The 17836-nt window shown below is 32.5% G+C and overlaps 1 protein-coding gene across 1 annotated transcript in view; it reads right to left on the bottom strand.

Moving 5' to 3' along the window:
• LOC134270648 (uncharacterized) overlaps nt 1–17382 on the bottom strand; it is a 32392-nt gene extending 15010 nt beyond the window's left edge. The window contains exon 1 of the mRNA XM_062752886.1: nt 17265–17382. The gene's annotated coding sequence lies outside the window, so the exon portion shown is untranslated. The remainder of the gene's footprint in view (nt 1–17264) is intronic.
• Between the last annotated feature and the right edge of the window lie 454 nt (nt 17383–17836).

Here is a 17836-nt window from a genome sequence, read left to right as displayed (position 1 = left end):
ATGTAACAAGGATTACATATGTGAAGTATGAATACCCTAGCCCTTACCGTTCAAAAGTTATGGCCAAGGTAAAAAAAAATCATAAGGAAAATTCCAAGGTCAAGGTCAAAAGGTCAAGATTTTTAGAATCCAATGAAAGGTAATGCCAAACAGCTACATATTTGAAGTATGAGAGTACTAGTATCTACCGTTTAAAAGTTATGGCCAAAGTAAAAATTTGGCATTTTTGTGTAAAATGGGACAAACTCCAAGGTAAAGGTCAAAAGGTCAAATTTGTTGGTACCCAAAGTAAAGTCTTGTCACAAGGGATATACATATTAAATATGAAAGTCATAGCTCCAATAAATGAAAAGTTATGGTAAAGGTTAAGGTTTTTGCGGACAAACAAACCACCAGATAGACAGATGGACATACAGACGAACACGATAAAACTATATTCCCCCGAATCTTCGATTACGGGGACATAAAAAGAAATGGTCTTCAATTAACTTTTCATATTAATATATATTATAAAGAAGACGTTACAACAATGAAAATGTTTGTTCTGATTTTCATATTAAATTCTCTGAAAAATATACTCAGAACTGAGTAAAAGAGTGGAGTAAAACAAGAATTAAGGTTGAACGTATGTCGGAAAAATCTTTGTCACAAGATTTTCAAACTTTTCAAAATGATAAATTAGTACTTGCTTATCAATCAGTTAAGATTTCATGATATGTTTCCTTGTTTTTTAATCTAGAACAGGCTGTGAAACTTGGTATGGTAATTACATATACTGCGACTTCACATTTTCAAATATTTTTAGGGGTACTTGTCATAAACGGAATATGAAAAATCACAAAAATACTTCTTCAAACATCGTCGTTTATAAACTTGTTTAACTGAATAATATTAAACAATATTTTATCAAGAATAATTTCTTTTTTATTCAATTAACATAAAAGATAAGTCCACCATTAAAAAAAAATAGTCAAATGAACTCTATTATTTTTAGTCAATTATTCACCCTATATTTGTAAATATTTTTAGACGTCTTTGTCACAATGTTTTCAATCTTCAATATGATGAAGAACATAGCCAAATGATTACAAAAATGATTAAAATATATACCTTTCCCCTCTAACTAATGAAAGATGACCGATACTCATATTCTTGACCTTTTTGCACTTACACGGGATTTAATAATTAAATTACTGTTTGGGGTTACTTTCAGATTAAATATTTATCAGAAATTGTACTTTTTCTTTAATAAGATCATATTTAATAGAAAAATTGTAATCAAACACCAAGAATATGAATAGGTAACAAATAATCGTTAAAAGGAATGCACATCATTTCATTATAGATATTACAAAAATGTACACATGATCAAACGATCTACAACACTTACATCTTTGACTTAGACACATTTCATCAAGATATTACACTATATAGCTGGCAACTAAAGATTGCTTACGATTTATGCATTTCTTCTAAATGGTTACATACCATTCAAATTATTACGAAAGTTGTATGTACATTGTAATTTCATTACACTAGATAGTCTTGGGTTTGTCAACTTCAGGTCTAGATCTAGTAAATAAAATGTGCCTACATATTTTCTCTTATTCCAGAAATATATTGCCATTAAGCATTGTTAACCAAAAATATATGAATTGAATCAAGATTATGTTGGCATGATTGAATTCTGTGAATTTCAAAATGCAGTATTTTCTACCATTTTTATTGAAGCTGTCAAGTACGGGAAAATTTGATGTCATACGAAGTAGGTTCTACGTTAAAAAATGTAATGAATACTGTGTGCTAAATCATAAGTTTATGTCCACAAGTATAGTTTTTGCATTAGAATGACTGTGTATTTTACACTAGCCCATAGCTTAACAGAGCATATTTTTAGGTCTTATACTTACCCCCACCCCCTTTCTTATTTAGGAGGAAGTCGATATTGAACAAAAGTAAAAAAAAAAAACACCCTACCTTTATTTTTCTATAAGAAGGAATTAAAAATGAGCTAAAAATAATCTACTATTCTACTAATTGTTAACTGTTACTTTGCCACAATTCTTTCAAGTATACCTCCACCAACATTTAAAGTATGCTTTAATCATGGCGAAGTAAATTATGATATGATAGTACTTGTGTGAAGGCTTAACTTCATTTCAATATCTTATCTAGAGCTTCTTTCAGAATTATTGAAAGGTATAGAGTCTTATTTATATTTTTGCTTTTCATTTATTATTTTTTTTGTTTTGATTTAACGTAATGTTCTTTTTTTTTGGGGGGGGGGGAGGGGTTCTTCCTCTTTCATTGTCAAATATGATTTGCCAAACTTAAACAAACTGAAAGTTGAAATGACGGAAAATTTAATTTTTCCTATTAAAGAGTATTTAAACCTAATTTTTGCATGGTTTGATTTCTAAAAACAAGTGGAATATCATTCTTTAAGCAAACATTATAAGGAGGAATATTAAAAAGAAATTTTATTTACTTGACAATTAAAGAATCTCTTTTCAAACACAATTTTAGCATTGAAAGACTACGTGAATCTCTTAATTATTTCGTACGACTTTTTGTATTTTTCTGGTTACAGAAAATGTTAAAATTAGTTTCGGTGTAAAAAAGATATCGAAGAGTGAATATTTTGTATCACTTTAAAGGGGGTCATTTTTCAATGGGGGTCATTATTTTATAGGACTAACATATAAAATAATGACCCCCTAGGACCCTTTTTCTACAAAAAATGATTTTTTTCTACGGGTGGGGGTCATTTTTTGTCGTTGAAAAATGACCCCCGGTCATTATTCGATGGGGGTCATTATTCGTCTTTACAACGGCCGCACGCAAACAACACAGTAAAAATTTAATAGATTGTTTAAAATGACGCAATGAATTATATCCCAAAATATCATTCTGTTCTTTGCATGCGGCCACCATGCAAAATAAATAAAACGATGTTTTTCGAGGCGTGATTTTGATCGCTTCCGGTTTCGGTTTTTATATTGAAATACACAGAGGTAAACAAAGTTGGATGAGACAAAAATAGAACAATGAGACAGTAGATTTATTGAAGTTCTAACCATTCAGCCGGTAGAGATAAATTGAAAATCAGAGCAATTTTCATTTTGCATGCACTATTTACATGCATTGTTCAAAATTAAATCCCCTCCCAAACATATTATATAAAAGATTTGACATGACAGACTCCGCTACTCCATGAACTCACGGGGACGGTAATCATGTCAAACACTTAAAAATAGAAAATGTGTATCTAAAATATATTTAACAGGAACACAAAATGCTATCTTCTTTCAAGAAAAAAAAATAGATTTTAAGAAAATGACTTAATCATCGATTCTCTTTGATTTAGCCTAATATTCATGATTCATGAACCCTCAATCGGCCGGTCGATCTGCATGATTAGCCACGTTTTATCAGTTGTGAAAGTCTTTACATATACGGTAAATATATATGTGCATATACAGTATTTATATATCCATGTAACTTGTCATTTTGTCATTAAAATTATTCTGATTAAATGTACACACAAGCTGTATGGGCATGCAGTATGTGTGCCGTGCAAATGTATGGTGTGCTTTACCAGTCAAAAATAAAAAAAAATGGTACTGTACGAGGGCCGTTCAAAAATTACGCGGACTTGTTGCTCTGTAAAGGTATTTGACGACATAATCGGGCAAAATTTCACAAATAATATAAAAGAATCTTTACTTATATGGTCTTCAAAATTTCATATCAAAATGTTGTAAATTGGTATAAATTTTGAGTGGTTTTTCAGGACAAACCATTAAGTCACGGCGCAGCTAAATCTTCTACGTCACAAGCATCATAAAAATATGTGATCTTAACATTTTCCCTTGAGTATCTGTATAGTTTGAGTTACCTTATCTACTCAACTTCAAAACACCATTTCTGGTCAAGCTTAAAATCTATTAAACAAGTAAAGAATATTCTTTTTTTTGTTTTAAAACCAAAAATTACTTATGAGATATAGTGTGATATTGGTGACTCTCAGTCACGTTCTTTACAGTCCGGATAAAGTTAACTTTTCGTCTATAATCTAATTCCCGTCCTCCCGTTTAGCATTTTACAGAGGTCTAACTGTCTAAAATTTTAATTTGCTATTTGTGGGCGAATGTCACGAGTAGCCTAGTTTACTACGTGTTTTATTACGCATATTTTGGATCTATGTTATGATATCTCGAGCATTACACATATTTTAACAAAAGTGTGGTGCGCCGTCAAATCATGAGACGTCATTTTCACAGTCGTTTTCACGGGAATTGCATCAGATTAAAATCACTATATTTCTGTTAATTCTTCAAATATTACGTCCGAAATCTAATTACATTAATAATAGAACATATTAAAGGTACGTTTGAGAAAAGTGTTGAAAAATATTGCGAATTTTAGAAAATCAATGAGTTAAATTTTTGAATCCGCTTGCTTTTGCTTCAATTATTTTGTCGTGCGCCGTACATCTCTTTCAGCGATATCAACATACCGATAATTTTAGTAGAATTTTTTTGCCCAAAATTTTTTTGGAATCTTTAAGATACATATTTCTGTATTTTTTTTGAACGGCCCTCGTACATTCTACATTTCAAAATGAGATATATAGAGAGAGAAAGCAATTATTCCTTACTCCTTTCTTTGACTTTCCCTTTCTCATCCCGTATTTTTTTTTACAAGAATTGGTACATTTACACATAACACTATGCCCTTTTAAATATTATAATTTTAAAAAGCCAGACTTTAAACGCAATTCTATATCTATGTAATCCTACGTTTCTATATTTACAGATCAAAATTTCTAAACTGATATCAGTTTATTTCACATGGATTATACTCTGCTTTTTAAAAAAATGTTAAACTGTAAAAATATTAATTTTTAAAATTGTTTATGTTCAGTCTCGCAAACAACAGGCATTAAGGGAATGGCCAGGTTTCTTTTTACTAATCATCTTATGCACGCACTGTATGAGTATTTTAAAACTGCATGCACAGTTACTCAATCAAACTGTTATAAAAGTATCAGCACCGTAACATTAAGGTACATGTATATTCATGTATGTAAATTATATACTCGAAATACTGGTAAGTTTTTAAATTCACGTTTTTATTGACAGCAAAATTACGATGATGTCGTCATCAACCTATTTCTTTGAATCATTTTTATTAGTTCTCGTGTTTCAGATTTCAGAGGCGTGCATTCAAATACGCCGACCTTTGATAGATCCACGTTTATCATGAACTTCAATATCGCCGTGTTTATTTAGGGAAAAGGAGAGTCGGTGGGTTGCATCATGTGTAATATACGTATTAATACAAACAAACAATAAGATTGTTGTTTTTATGGTATTAATTTAAAATAATTAATTTTGGCTGGGTTGAAAAATCTTGAATTCAACGGGGTTTCATCAGGATCATCTTACTATGAAAATCTCTCGTTTTCTGTTGCTGTGCCCAATTAACGTTAAGTTCAAATAGAGTAAACTGTTATTTAGAACCAGATAGCTTATCTTAAAACACAATCACATTTATACCCACAAAAAGACAAAATTAACTGAATAAAATACAGTAAAATTATACTAGATCTATTGCGTTGTTTACGTCAGTGGGTCTTTGTGACGTCATACAAACACAAAATCAAGAACGATAAGTGGGTAACAAATGCATCAAGTGGACAAGTTTAGGCCTTCATTTTTCTTTCTGTTACGCAAAGGCAATTTTTTTTTTAGCAAACGTAATTTAACATTCTTTCATACCAGTGTTTATGTTTAAAAAGTAAAATCCTAGTGTTATGAACTCTTTCGTATGACCTTCAAGCTGTTGATTGTGGTAAAATCTTGATTTCAAATTGTCCAAAAGCTTTTTGAATTTTTCAGTATCCATATTTGATTCAGACTACTTCTTGGATATTTTGTTACACATAACTCTTGACGTTTCTCCTTCACTGCTGTTTATATTTTAGTGAGGAGTAAAGAAAAAGGCTTGTTTGAACATCTACTGGAACCTTCAATATATCTTTGTTTGTAAGGATTCTTTAGAAAAGATATAGTTATGAATACCTGACGGGTAATTTGCCCCCCCCCCCCCTCCTTAAATAGCTTATGGATTTAAAGACATTGTCAATTTGGATAAGACAAATGAATCATACAAGACAATTCTTTTTTTATTATGATAGATACGACTAGTAAGACTATCAGCAGCATGTTTTAAACTTACATGTACATTAAAAACAAGGCACAAAGAAGAGATTCACAATTTTTTTTTTTATTCATAACGTTTAACAGTTATATTGTTGCTGACTTACAATATAATTATATAACAACTGTACAGTAGCTTCTTACGGTGAAGTCGTGGTGGCTACTAGAGAATAACAAAATTTAGGGAAAGCGACTGTCATATTAAAAATATTAATCTAAAAAGGATGATAATTTCGATTTTTTGTTACCGTATTCAAAATATCCCATGATTGTATATTGTTTAACGTCCCTCTTGAGAATTTTTCACTCATATGGAGACGTCACCGTATGCCGGTGAAGGACTTCAAATTTAGACCTGTACTCGGCACTCAGGGCCATTGAGCAGTGAGGGTTCTTTATCGTGCCAGCGCCTACCATGACACGGGACCTACGTTTTTAAGGTCATATCAGAAAGACCCATGACTTTCACTTCTAGTGCCGAGCGCTTGGCGAAGGAACAGTCACTACCTTTGTTTACGTCTTAGGTATGACGCGGCGCCGCGAACGAGAATCGAACCCGGGCCTCTCGATCACGAAGCGAACGCTCTACCACTAGGCTACCGTGAGCGGTCATATTAAAAGAAGCTTCCTTTAAATGACATGCAGTTTGATACTTCCTCTGCGTTTCCATTTTGAATTAATCATAACCAAGGAAAATATCTAATAGTGTGTCGCCTCTTTTGTATTTATAAATATCTAAGACACATTTTATGTTTGGTTTGGGACACATTTAACGCACTTTGAAAAGCAAAATTAATATGCCTTAATAGTGTATATCAACATTTTTTATGGAGACACTTAAAGATCCTCATCATTTTGTGACCTCTGATATTTATCGATAAGAAATATGTTTAATTTTGCTATTATATTGTTTGTGCACTAGCAATTTAAATAATACCGATTTTCAAAGGACCCAGAAGCGCTTTAGAGATGAAATTTCTATCAAGGGAAAAGTATGACGTAAATTTAAAGGAGGGGGATTCCCTATTTATAAAAATGAACACATTTTAAGATGAAAGCACTACTGAAAAGGGGATAGTAGTTTTTTAATAAAAAAAAATCTTTGGATTCATTTTGCATGATTTTATTTAACAAGTACATGTAACATAGTTTACTTTCGATAATCAATAATTACATGTATGTTTAAAAATCAAATATCTTACACCAATATATCATTAATCTAACATATTATGTTCGATTGATTAATCGATTGTATGCTGGGTTTTTTTTTTCTCAAAATAGTGTGACAGACTCATGTTTAATATTATGCACATGTCCATAGCAATGCATATTGCACGTGCATCTATTTATCAATTTAATTATGTATTTCTTCTCTGCTTCTGGGTATTATATAAACTAACTAAACACGTAGATATGATGAGAAGAGAGCCTTTTCTAAAATTGTGAATTTTATGGCCCCAGGGTCAGGGGTTCTAGTGTAAGGGCGGGGCTCTATTGATTATAAAAGGAAAATGCATTAATTCTTTGAAAATCTTCTTCTCTGCTTCTGAGTATTAAATAAACAAACTAACACATAGTTATAATAAGCAAGAGTTCCTCTTCCATAATTGTGAATTTTATGGCCCCAGGGTCAAGGGTTTTGGTGTTAGGGCGGGGCTCTATTGATTAAATAGTCAAAATGCATTAATTCTTTGAAAATCGTTTTTCTTTTCTTCTGGGAATTAAATAAACTAACTAAGTACATAATAATGATGAGCAAGAGTGCCTCCTATAAAATTGTGAATTTTATGGCCCAAGGGTTAGTGGTTTGGGTGTTAGGGCAGGGCTCTATTGATTATATAATAAAAATCCATAAATTCTTTGAAAATATTTTCCTTTGCTTCTTGGTTTTCTGCCAATGATCCAAGTATTTATATTTAGGATGAAGAAAGGTGTATCTAGCAAAGTGGTTGGTTTTTATGCCCCTTAGGTGAGACGAGGGGGGGGGGTTGCATGTACATAGTCTGATAATAAATAAATGCTTTGAAATCGGCCTTTTGGTATTAATCAACCATTCTACAATGTATGATAAAATTTGCAAAATTTTGAAATATGTGGCCCCTGGGTCAGTGGTTGTTTTTGGGTGAGATGCACAACTGGGTATAAAGTGGAAGGGCACTTTCTTTTTGTTACTCTGATCTACTTCTGGGTAAAACATAATTATGTAAGAAGAGTAAGCATGCTAAGTTAATACCTATGTTAAGCAATGGTACCTTTTTAAAAATTGTGAATTTCATGGCTTCTGGTTTAAAACACGAACCAAATCTAATTGTTTGAAAGATGTTCTACAATACTCAGGTGACCTATAAGGCCCGTGGGCCTCTTGCTTTTTTGTTCATTTATATCTAGTACATTCAGGAATGCACTAAATCAAGCTTTGCTTTCTTGTGCTTCTTATATAATCATTTTTATCAATTTAATAATCTTATCCAAAGCTATTTGTTCAACTATTCATTTCTTCGTTATTTTATGCATACAAAATCGGTAAACTATGTTGAAAAATAATTCCGGAAGTTTTAATGAACGGTCGTATCTGCCACATACGACTTTTCAAATTTAACTGCATGGTAGCAAATAATGTCGTATGTACCACTTTCAACCTTTTATATCGATGGGTTGTAGATACGACAAAATATTACACTTAACAAAACTTCTAAGTGTTCACTTTAATAAATGCATTTATTTAAAAACTACTCTATACAATGGTATGATATTTTCACACTATTACAAGAAATGAGTCTTCTCAGCAATTGTAGAAAGAAAATTCAATATCACCGATGAAAACCAATGTTCCTTGACGAAGCTTAAAAACAATAAATCCGTTCTTTGCAGCACGTGTTTTGTGTAATAAGCATCTTTTTGTGATCATTATCAAATTTTTAAAACCGATTTCAGTAAAAAAAACACAAAACATTGGCAAAATAGTCATTGATGTAGAGGGGAGAGCCGTTGGATTATTGATATCTGGACCATCTTCGCACCACATTTTACTCATTTTTATTTTAGTGCTTAATTGTACTTGATATTACTTTTAAAGATTATCAAACAATATCAAAAATCCATTTAAACACATTTTTGTTTAGGCTGTGCTCATTTTTTCACAAACAATTTGAAAGTTTTTGATAAAATTTAATCACATCGGAAGTGACCTTAATATTCATCGTGGGAGAAAATTTCGCGTTATACCAGGTAAAGAGAGTGTTCAAGTATCCTGAAAAAATCTTAGAAACATGGAAACAAACCATTCCAAAAGTACGAAAATTATAAGAAATCGGTGCTCATGGCAGTCTTATATCAGCTCAAGCAGTTTGCATCATCCTTAAAGTAGCGCACTTAATTACGTGCTAAACACCCAAGGATATTGACCAAAAGGTACTTGTGTGACGATACACTGTCAAATTCCCAGATCTGAATCCCATTGAACACATTTGGGATTTGAAAAGAAATGTCAAAGCCCCCTCCTTTTCCTCACAATTTCAATGGTTTTGGAAAGATCTAGTATGCAGTACATATGTTTTTTTTGTGGCAACAGATGGGTCAATTTCCTATTTAGGGATACATGGTATCCAACAATAAAGATTGTCTTGAAGTAAAAGAGCGAGTAGTCCTTTTTGTGCGAATTTTCATTTTGAGGGTACATCATTTCCTTGACACTTTGCTTAAAATTATTACGAGATACTTACATGAAATTTACGTTGAACTTATATATGCATAAATAACCAATTAAGAATTAAAGAACTTATTTATTGTTTGCATTTGTTCTTTAAAACTTCAAAAATGTGAGGTGAACACTTAGAAGTTTGGTTCAGTGTATTCTGCGTTATCATGGTAACTATTCGGAATATGACCACCATTTTTGCCAGAAAACGTGATTTAATATTAGCATATTGAATATCTAAAATCACTTAAAGGTCGTAAGTGGCACTTACGACCTAACAATTCCAAGGCGTCGATAAAATTATAGAAATAAAAACGAGGAACAAAAAAAAACAAATAATTAAAATATAATGAAAAGGAAATTAAAATAAATTATTATATTTGTAACACTTAATTTGATGGTCGAATGTTTAAGTATGTCACAGATAACTAATTTTATCTCATTTTATTGTTACAGATATAGATTGTTTTTTTTCATTAATTTATTGATATGTCCTCGGATGTATTCGAGATGGAATGTGCTGATTTGAAGGTAACAATGGGAAGAAGAGAACCTCGGAAAAATAATTTCAAATACTGAGATATGTTGCCTTCGAAAGTATAGTTAGAAGGGTGTATATAGGTCATTTTTTTTAACATGTACCTTCTTGATAAGGGATAGTTAGAGTAGCTCGTGTTCTCCTAAATGGACTTGTACACTTTGGATTCTCTTTAGATATTCTAAGGCTTAAATTAAAAAAAAATAGATCACCAAAATCTAATTAATTCAATACACGATTGAATTGAATTTTATAAAGAAAACTAGAGCAAAGCTCGTTGCAAAGCAACGAGTAGGTCTTCCGTCCTGTTCGACCGGAAGTAGCTTTCATTTTTAACAAAAATGAGAAATAACGCCAAAAAATGGGTTGAATCATCTAAAACTATGTTAATTAATGCAAAAATAAGCTATTTTTGCTACTTCCGGTTTGACCGGAAGTGACGACGACGGACGGATATTTAATTTTTATGCTCCCAGAGACACATGTTACCCAAAAACTTCCCAAGCTCGGCAAAAATACGCGTTTTCTGACCACTTCCGGATTTGCTGGAAGTGACGACGCCGGACGTATTTTGAAGACGCCAAAAGATTAAGCTTAACATTTTGGACAACTTTGCTTCTTTGATGTATTACAAATTCTCGATACGTTTTGAGATATAAAGAAAAAACTTTCGGTCCCTCTAGGCCCTTAATTTTAGGGGCCAGCCCTTTTTACAAGATGTCATTTGAAAGATCTTGGAATTCTACACTTCTTTTATTTTATATATTTTAACAAAATATTTCCAGGTAAAAAGCTATCGTAGAAAAGATGTTAAAAATTTTGAAATTCGCGATAGGTCTATTTTCGGGCCATAGCGAGCGTCGGCGCTTCGTACTTCCGGTAGTTGTGATATACAAAAGGCACTTCTCCAAAGTTTGCTCTAGCATCCCTCAAAAATTCACACTTCTACCTTCAATGGTTTTTGAGAACATTGCCTGACAAAGTGACCCTCTAAAAATGACAAAATCGCAGAAATCTCCGAACCGGAAGTGACGTCATCAAAACAAAAAAAAATACATATCTAGATTTTTTGATGTTCTATCATTCCTGAAAGTTTCATGAAAATCGATCAAGGCGTTTTCGAGAACTTGCATGCACAAAATATGTAAGAAAAAAATAAAAACTGTGGAAAAGAAACTTAAGAATAACAGAAAGGTCTTCCGCTGGCGGACAGGGAGAAATGACCTTGGGTCAAGGTCATGCCACGTTCTAATGTTAAAGCAATCTTTTAAGGGTAGATGTCATCTTATTTATGTTTTACTATTAAATATGATAGCAAAGGAATGTTTGCGACCTTGACCGTGTTAAAATGACCTTACGTCACACCATGACACACGCTGGTGATAAGCAAAGCCATTTGTGTGCTACCGTATTGACGAATTCTTAAGCTATACTTTTTTGGATAGGCCTTGTTACATCTAATACGTGTATACATGTGTAAATCTAGGTATGAAAGCGTTATCCTTTCTTTATCAAAAGTCATGGTCAATTTTAAGCAATGTTTAAAGCCGGTTTAACTTCAAGGTCAAAGTTTATTATATGCTAGTATTTGTAATGATTTTATCACAGGTCACATACATTTGATTTTTGTGTAATACGAAAACCCTATCTCTTCTCATTTAAAAGTTATGATCAAGATTAAAATTGTGAAAAGTAAGTCAAGCCTCAAGGTCACGTTGTCAAAATCAGCATATCGGTATTTTCAAAAAAAAAATGTTGTTACAGGTAATACATGTACACAGTGGTAAAATAAAAGCCCTAATCGATCTCTTTTCTCTCAAAAGGTATGACTATGGTTAATGTTTTTGAAAAGTGGGTCAAACTTCAAGGTCAAAGGGTAAAAAATCATAATGAATTTTCAAAGGCGTTGACACAGGTATTACATGTACATGTTTATAAAATGAAAGCTTTCAATTGTTATGGTCAATTTAAATTAATTTTATTTTTTAAGTAGGTCAAGATCAAGGTCACGGGGTTAAAAATCACAGTATATTTGAAAATCACGTCACAAATAATGCACATGTGAAATATGAAATTAAAGTCCTATTTCAACTCATTCAATAGTTATTATCAAGTTTAAAGTTCTCGTGATAGATGGACACTGTCAGACTGGTTGACAAATAAGGTTTAATGTTCCCTAATAAAAATAAATACACGTTATTTGAACATGAGAAATTGAGAAATACGAAGAATAAAAAACTAGAAAATATTAGAAAAAAATTGCACTGAAGCTATATTCAATATCCGTGTTTTTCAACTGCTTGAATCTAAAAATATTATTTACCGTGTGTCTCTAACACATTCCTTAAATTTTTCTACAATTAAACATTCCTTACAACCGTTTTTAATAGTCCTTCTGAGCCTGAACTTGAGATAATATGGATGGCACTGTAGCTCTCTGGTGATCCATCTCAATTTTTTTTTAGAACAGCTAGCGAGCTACAGATCTGCAGCATGACAATTGTCATAAAGTTAATTTTACAAATTCATTTGAAATGTAACAGAATTGAATTTTATGAAAAGAATTATTTCTAATGCTTATTTTTAACATATACTAAAATTATTTACCTATCAAGTAAAGTTAAGACAGTAAAAAGGAATTTGTCAGTCAGTATTTATCTAAGGAATTAGTGTCAATCCTCAACCTCAAAGAGCGTTCGACTTGTATGATAATTGCGTATGTGTGATAAAACTGCCGTGGACTATCCCGGACGTGAACATTAGATGTACTGGACATTCCGTCATCAAGAAAATATAGTTTTACTCTGGACTATTCCGAGTTACCAAAACGTTTGTATGTAAGCGTTTCAACCTGTCTTTGTTTTATGTGACTTGACTTGATTTATTTTTCAAAATACAAACTTTAACGTTTTATTGCTTGACTTTCGTTTTATAAATCACTTGTGTTACTGTCACCAATTATATTCTATTAACTTTGTTTAATTGTCGGAAATGCAATGCAAAATTTAGGAAATCAAATGCAGCGAAAACTGGTACCCCCCCCCCCCCCCCCCCCAAAAAAAAAAACAAAACAAACAAACAAAAAAAAACTAGTACATGTAGTACATATACACACTTCGATGCTCGATTGTACACTCTAGAAATTAAATAGTTTATGAATAAAAAAGTTTAGTGCGGCATACTCATCTTTGCTAACCTTTTCTTAAATTTATTTGACAACCTGCGAAAAACAATATCGCGTATGATTTTTGGTTAATATTATAATAGGTTATGGAGTAATCATGGATTTCATCACCAGCCCTGACCTGCCATTCTCGACTCTGAAGGAAAGCATTGTATCATTTCATGGGGGTTACGTATCGCAATGAGAGGAAATTTAATAATTAATCTCTTTTAGTCCAATAAACACGAAAGAAAGGCTTGGAATATTTGTATGAAATTACAGGAAGAAATTTTGCATTTGTTATAAGAATTTCTAATTATTCTTTTTTTTTCTCGTATTCTTAAAGCTCATGGTGGGTGCTCTTCTGTGTAAAACAGCATGTAGTTTAGTTAATATCATGTACATGCACATAAAATCGTGTCATTGTGATATTCTAGCTTTTTATTTGAGGAAATAAAAGAAATTTATGAGCATATCATTCGGAAAAATACAATGATAAGTTATGTAGAAAATTATGCAAAACTCAAAGTTACTTAATTTTTTTTTCGATTTTCATGAGAATTGAAAACGTCACTTCCACTTACAATTTACAGTGTGCATTTGTCATGTTTATTTGTAATTGCTAATTTAAACAACATCGCAATTTTTTTCTGAAATAAATAAGCAACAATTAGAATAACTTGATATAGGCCCGTATACATGTAACTTCAAAGTTGAGAGGGAGACGACGGCGCCTAAAAAATGTGTACCTTTCCAATAATATAGAATCATCCGTTTAAATTAAAAACAATTAAGTTGCAGTAGTGATATCCCTGATTCTTTAAATAATGAAACTATAATGGACTTCACAAGGGTAGAATTCACATTAATTTATGTACATGTGCAATTACAATCACTATCAAAATTGGCAGAGTTATCGATAGGTCATCCTGCGTCACCTTTCAGTGTAACCGATGGACTCGTCCAGAGAAATCATCTGTACCTGAGCAAAATCGCAGCGCCTTTTATTCATTCGTCAAAGTTATCTTTTAATACTCGTACATGTTCAAGAAAACCTTTATATTTGTGTCTAGAAATATTCTTACGATTTACGCAAATAACAATTAAATTCTTGATTTTAAACTGAGTAAATCGATGACTAGCATCGTTTTAGATAACTCTGGGACTCGCGTAAAGATCAAAGAGCGGTAATGTTGACCTCCGGAATGTATATAGGTCAATGCATGCGCGATCGATAAACAGGTTGCACAACTGTAAACAAAACAGTCAAGGTCCGAGGAAAATTCACGATGCATGAATAAAATGACAGTGAATTATTTTAAGCTTGATTTTTTTAATAAATAATGCAACATTGAGTATCAATCGAATGAGAGATGATAAGTATTTTTCCTATCTCCCTTCTTGTAATTCAAACTAAATACAAGGAGAAAGTTGTCTCTGAGTAATCTGTATGACATCCAGCTAGAGAATACGTTAAAAATCTTATTTCAACAAAGTTTAACATTCAATTTAGCTAGGTATATTATTCTTATCCAGTTAATTTCAGTTATACGTGTTATACGCGTACGTACGCATATAGAATTCTTCTTCACTTGCCGTATAAAATCACTTACCTGTACACGGACTAAAAAGTTTTCTGCTCATCTAATAAAACATGACTAGAACAAAATAACGTTTTCATGAGATCAATAAGATGCTAAAGAACCCATTTCAAATCGATAACCATATCGAAATATTTACCGTTTTTAAGTTATAAAGCAAAAAACTTTCGAGCGCCCTTGGCCCCTAATTTGAGGGGCCAGCCCCTTTTTAATGATGTCAAATGATAGATCTTAAAATTATGCACAATATTTGTGAAACATGGCTTAACAAATTATTTTTAGTTTAAAAGATACATAAGGAAATAGATGTAAATTTTTGCGCTTTTATGCATTCTCATTTTTGACCCCTATCTAGCACCGTTTTGAGCGCTGAAATCGAAAAAGAAAAACCGATGTGCACAACTTCAATTCTTCTAGTATTTATATGCAGTAGACATTCTGCTCCAGCTTTTGTCGTTTCTGAGCCTTTGTCTGGAAACAAACAGCACCAAATTTTCATTTAAAGGGAAATAACTCAAAAGCGGAAGGGAATTTTTGAAATGTATGAAAACATTTAAATTGAGTTTTGTAACGTCCAAAAACTCTGAAAATTTGAGCGAAATCCGTTAAGAAATGAGCGAGTTACGAGGTCTCAAAGTTGGCGTCTAGGAAAAAAAAAAAAGAATAATAGGAACTAGAGCAAAGCTCGTTGCAAAGCAACGAGTAGGTCTTCCGTCATGTTTGACCGGAAGTGGCTTTCATTTCTAGCAAAAATGAGAAATAACGTCGAAAAATGGTTTGATTCCTCTAAATCCATGTTTATTATTGCAAAAATAAGCAATTTTCTGTTATTTCCGGTTTGACCGGTTTAACCGGAAGTGACGACGACGGACGGAAAATTAATTTTAATGCTCCCAGAGACAAATATTACCAAAAAACTTGTCAAGAACGGCAAAAATACGCGTTTTCCGACTACTTCCGGTTTGACCGGAAGTGACGACGCCGGACGTATTTTGACGACTTCATTAGATTAAGCTTGATATTTTGAACAACTTTGCTTCTTTGACGTATCACAAATTCTCAATACTTTTTTAGATATAAAGGAAAAACTTTCGGCCCCTACAGGCCCCTGATTTAAGGGGCCAGCCCTTTTTTCAGATGTCATTTGAAAGATCTTGAAATTCTACACCTTTTTTGTTCTACATGCTTTAACAAAATATTTCTAGGTAAAAAGTCATCGTTGAAAAGGTGCTTAAAATTTTGAATTTCTTGATAGGACTATTTTTGGGACATAGCGAGCGTCGGCGCTTCGTACTTCCGGTAGTTGTGATATACTTAGTGCACTTCTCCAAAAGTTGTTCTAGCATCACTGAAATTTTCAAGCTTCTGTGTTTAGTACTTTTTGAGAAAACTGCCGGACAAAGTGACCCTCTAAAAATCACCAAATCGCAGAAAACTCCGAACCGGAAGTGACGTCATCAAAACAAAAAAAATATATATCTAGTTTTTTTTTATGTTCTATCAGACCTGAAAGTTTCATGAAAATCGATCGAGCCGTTCTCGAGAAATCGCGCGCACAAAATCGGTAAGAAAAAAAAACAATAATAAAAATAGTGGAAAAGAAACCTAAGAAAAACAATAAGGTCTTCCGCTGAAGACGGAAGACCTTGATAATCTTAACCATCAGAATCAGTAGAAGGTCTTCCGCCTGAGCGGAAGACCTTAATTAAAATAGAAGGATGCCTGATAGCAAAATAATTGAACATATTACAGTACAGTAAATGAATGCTGTTATTTTGTCCTCAAATCCGCTTTTACCGCTAAATTAAACTAAAATTTCCCCAGATTCTTTATTTTGTTACATAGTGCCTCTATGCATCTCCGAGAGTCTTTTAACCTTGCTGCTTAATCAAGGATGCTTCGTGGCAAGTTTGGCTATAATTGGTTCAGTTGTTCTTGACAAGAATCCGAAAATGTGAAAAGTTTGCAGACGAACATAGAGGCACACAAAATACTCATTTTAGTTTTTATCTCGGATATGATGAAAACTCTAAAACTTTACCTCAAACTGAGCGTTGATTTATCCTTTGATTTGCTTCGTTATATGTTTTTTTTTAATTTTTTTTTTAATTAATAGATTATTGGGAATCCCCGAGATATGACAAATGTCCACGTTTTTGTCACCCGATATATTACTTTTGAAACTCGGATGTTAATTTAGTCCCAGCGTACAGCTAGGTTAAGGACTCTCGTTAGTCTATCAAGAGGCTCGAATAGACGATTGTGACATCACTTAAAAACTATACAAATCTGTGTTAGTGAATAAATACTTATGTTCTTTTTCATACACACTCTAATAAAGTGCTTTCTATTTAATAGAATATTTTTTCCAAAAAAAAATGCTGTAAACCAACTTTTATTCGCGACGACTTTATTTCGCGATTGACCGGTGGTAAACTAGTTTGCGACGATTAATTTTCGCGATAAAGTTTATTTAGTTTCTCTTTTTAATAGACACATAGTCTTTAAGAACCGGTTCGCGGCAAGAAATATTCGCGATGACGAGTCTCTCGCGAACTTCGCGAAAATTTCTCGCACGCGAATAAAAGTTGGTTTAGAGTAACTAAACACGTT

Source organism: Saccostrea cucullata, unplaced genomic scaffold (assembly GCF_032062105.1).
Source record: "Saccostrea cucullata isolate Sc308-1 unplaced genomic scaffold, CSIRO_AGI_Scuc_v1 ctg468, whole genome shotgun sequence".
NCBI lineage: Eukaryota > Metazoa > Mollusca > Bivalvia > Ostreida > Ostreidae > Saccostrea > Saccostrea cuccullata.
Note: the sequence above shows the minus strand (reverse complement) of the source record. Positions and strands in the feature narration are given on the sequence as shown.